The sequence below is a fragment of the Vombatus ursinus genome, unplaced genomic scaffold (genome assembly GCF_900497805.2).
Source record: "Vombatus ursinus unplaced genomic scaffold, bare-nosed wombat genome assembly UNPS02013307.1, whole genome shotgun sequence".
In the NCBI taxonomy this organism is placed as follows: domain Eukaryota; kingdom Metazoa; phylum Chordata; class Mammalia; order Diprotodontia; family Vombatidae; genus Vombatus; species Vombatus ursinus.
The window spans coordinates 1-4,097 of record NW_020953085.1 but is presented as its reverse complement, the minus strand read 5'-3'; the positions used below and the strand labels follow the sequence as shown (position 1 = coordinate 4,097).

Sequence of the window (4,097 nt, the reverse complement as noted above, 5' to 3'; positions counted from 1 at the left end):
TGGTATCCTGACTAGACAAAGGATGTCAAGTATCATGTTTAAGACTGTAATAGGTGGCAAGATATAAAGAGAACCCGACACAAGTACCCATAACAAAAGACAAGGCTCCTACAACTATTCGAACAATGTGATGGACTGTGGTCAAGATAATAACAGATTTAATCCCCTTATAGTGGCATATCACCATACTCATGATAGTAGAACATTTCCCAAAAATATGACATTTAATCCTGCAGTACCAACTACCATCCACTCCACAGACAGGCATATTTTAAATAAGGCTATTCATATACGTGAGCTTATGCATGAAGTTATTTCAGACAGAGACCTACAACCCCTCTCTGAACCCCTATTCTGGAAGACAACACATGAAACAAAAGATAAAAAGGAAAGAGAGTGGGAGTAGTTTCACACACCCAACAACAAGTCAATCAAGGCTGAGAGTGTATGCAATATTTCACATCCCTAGTCCTCCACCGCTACAAAGTGAAATTACTTTTAAACAGTTTTCCTTCTAACAAAATATTTCTTCAAGTGTCTTTTAATGAATGCCTACTTTGCAAAAATCAGTGACACTTCAAAGGTTTTATTATGCATCTGATTTTTAGATTCTGATTCTGGAAAGGCAATATGTTCCTGTATTTAGACTAGTCTCTATAATAGTTAAGAAATGACATTAAATTAATCGCATCATTAAAATACTTTTTAGTAGTGAGATTTTATTTTAAGACATACTATGCTAGAAATGGCATGGCTAGTCTATATGAAAGCTAAAAAACAGAGCTGATAGTCAATTTCTTTATTGTGAATAAGGTCATTGAAAATAATAAGTATTTAATAAAATCTTATTAACTTCAACATATTTTTAGTGCCCAACATATAGAACTCATAGCACCTCCATCATTGTTATACATATATATATATAAAGGCTCTTGCTCAAGGCTCTTAGACTTGTGTGTCTGTGTATTATTTGGAATGAGTAGGTAATTTGAGAGTTTATGTTTTTAGTGTGGAAAGGACAGCTAGGTGGTGCAGTGGATAGAGTGCATTCATTCCTGAGTTCAAATCTGACTTCAGACACTTATTAGCTTTGTGACCCTGAGCAAGTCACTTAACCCTGTTTGCCTCATTTCCTCATCTGTAAAATGAGCTGGAGAAGGAAATGGCAAACCACTCCAATATCATTGCCAAGAAAACCCCAAATGGGGTCTTGAAAGATTAAACATGACTGAAATAACTTAACAACAACAATAAAAAGTGGGGCAAGGTTGAAATACTTGATGCAGGCTGTAGGACTAGAGTTGAAATATGACTGGGGAAAGATGAGGAATGTTGAAGACTAATTATTTCTTTGTGAGCAAAAAAAAAAAGAACCACAAACATTCCTTCTTCCCTGCCTGTAGTTTGTATGCCATTCAGTCACGTACCTTCATCAAAGACAGCACTTATTACATTAGTTGGCATTAGAAATTGTATCTATTACCTTGGAATGTTTCCTACAGTGAGATTTAGACATTATGGGCTATCTGCTTTATTTTATGGGAACCTTCTGGTTAATTGGATTGTACAAACACATCTTTTTTTTTTAACGAGGCAATCAGGGTTAAGTGACTTGCCCAGGGTCACACAGTTAGTAAGTGTCAAGTGTCTGAGGCCAGATTTGAACTCAGGTCCTCCTGACTTCAGGACCAGTGTTCTCTCCACTGCACCACCTAGCTGCCCCCTCAATCACATCTTCACATGGACATTCTTTCTTGAGTCTCAGATGTAAGTTGTCAGTACAGAAAGAACCATTTAAATTTAGTATGTGTGTATGTATATATTTGCAAATATATCACCTTTAATCAGTGAAATGCTTTCGGCTCAGCAAATTCTTTACAGCTGCCTTCACATCCTTGTTCCTCAGACTATAAATGATAGGATTGAGCATGGGTGTCACCACACCATAAAAGAGGGAGATGTTTGTCTGCAATGTCTTCTTTATCTGCTCCCAGAGAGTCCTTAGATTTGGGTTTCCCATACATGAAAAAGATTGTTCCTTAAAAGATAATCACCATAGTAGGATGGGCTGAGCAGGTGGAAAAGACTTTGCGTCTCCCCTCTGCTGAAGGGATCCTCAGGATGGTGGTGAGGATGAAAACATAAGATGTAAAAATGAACAGCACTGGGAAAACTAGAAAAATTATGTTAGTCACTATCATGCTAATTACATTGATTGAGATATCACCACAAGCCACTTTCAGTACTGCCAGGATTTCACATGTGAAATGGTTGATGATGTTATCTCCACAAAAGGGCAATCTCATTGCAAGAGAAATTTGCCCCACAGAAGTGATGCCTCCTGCTGTCCAGCACCCAACCACCATGGATACATATGTCTTTTTGTTCATGATGTTGGGGTATCTCAGGGGTTGCAGATGACCACATAGCAGTCAAATGCCATCATTCTCAGGAGCACACATTCAGTCACTCCCATGGCAAAGGACAGAAACTTCTGTACTGCACAGTCAGAGAAGGAAATGGTTTTCTTCAGAGGGAGGAAGCTGTCTAAAATTAGGGGCACAGAAGATGTTGTGTAGCAAATGTCCAGGAAGGAGAGGTTACCAAGGAAGAAGTACATGGGTGTGTGGAGGTGGGAGTCATAGATGGTAACTGTAATGAGGACTCCATTACCCACAAGGATTACCAGGTACATCCACAGGACCAGCACAAAGAAAATGGTCTCTAACTTTGGGTGCCCAGAAAGCCCCAGCAGAACAAAGTCTGTTACAGTAGTTTGATTGTTTGCAACCATTTTTTAAGAACTCCCTCATTTATAAGGATTCTGAGGACAGAGCAAAATGATTTTGTTACAGCAGTACCACAAAGTATTACATCTTTTGTAAGGTCAGATTTCTGATGCTTAATTGGAAAAATGTGTTTGAATAAGGATAGGAGCTAGGAAATTCCTTCCACCACTGCAGGTCAGCACCTTCTCTATGACTTTTAGTCCTAGAACATTGCCTAGAGTACTGAATGGGTAAATGACTTGCCCAGGATCACATAGCTAGTGTGAGTTAGAGGTAGGATTTGAATACAGGTCTTCCTGGTTTTGAGACCAGCCTTCTACATTATACACCATGTTCTTTCACATGTTCTTGAATAAAAGAATATACTACAAAGACAGGTTAATTCCCTTGGTATAAAGATCACCATAGTCAGAAAAATCCTCTTAGAAATCCTAAAAAAGAAGCTTTAAATCTAAAAATTTACCTAATTCTTAGAAAGCCATGTTATGATTTACATACCATAAATGAATGTGAATTGTCATATTTGCATTTTCAATTATTTATGCACTCATTATTTAATGCGTTGATCATTATTTAAATGTGACATTAATCAAGCAATGAACTTTTATTGTTTACTATGTGTCAGTCACTGTGCTAAGTGCAGGGGATACAATGAGAAAAATGAAACAGTTTCTGCCTTCAAAGAGCTTACTATCTAATGGGGGAAACAATGTCTGTAGATTCATCTGTGCAGAATATATACAACGTGGATCCAAGGTATTTCAGGGAGTGGGTGTACTAGCAGCTTGGAGGACCAAATAGAAATTCATGAAAAAGATAGCTTTTGAGCTGAGTCTTAAAGAATTACCAGTAATGGAGCTAAGGGGAGAGGGGGAATTACCAGTTCAAAGATGCAGAGACAGGAGATGGATTCTGTGCAGAATGGGGAGTTCCAGTCTGGCAAGAAAGTAAGGTGCCAGGAGGGGAGTAAATGCAAGAAGATTACAAAGGTAAGAAGAGGCCAGGATATGAAGGTCTTTAAGCGTCAAACAGGAGTTTATATTTGATATTAAAAGCAGTGGGGAGCCACTGTAGCTTATTGAGCAGGAGAGTGACGTGATCAGATGTAAACTTCAAGAAAATTTCCTTGGCAGCTGGCAGATCAACAATACTGATCCCTAATAGTTAAAATAGAGACAATCCCCGGTAAAAATAAAACTCAAAGCCAGTTTTCTGTATTGTTTCTTATATTCCAAGCTCCAGACCCATCCTCCAAAGAATTAGCTATTGGATTTACATGGCAATTAAAAACTCCTTGTTTTAATGCAA

General features: G+C 38.1%; 1 pseudogene; it reads right to left on the bottom strand.

Annotated features, from left to right (window-relative positions):
- Positions 1 to 1,840: 1,840 nt before the first annotated feature.
- Positions 1,841 to 2,794, bottom strand: LOC114040512 (annotated as a pseudogene).
- Between the last annotated feature and the right edge of the window lie 1,303 nt (positions 2,795 to 4,097).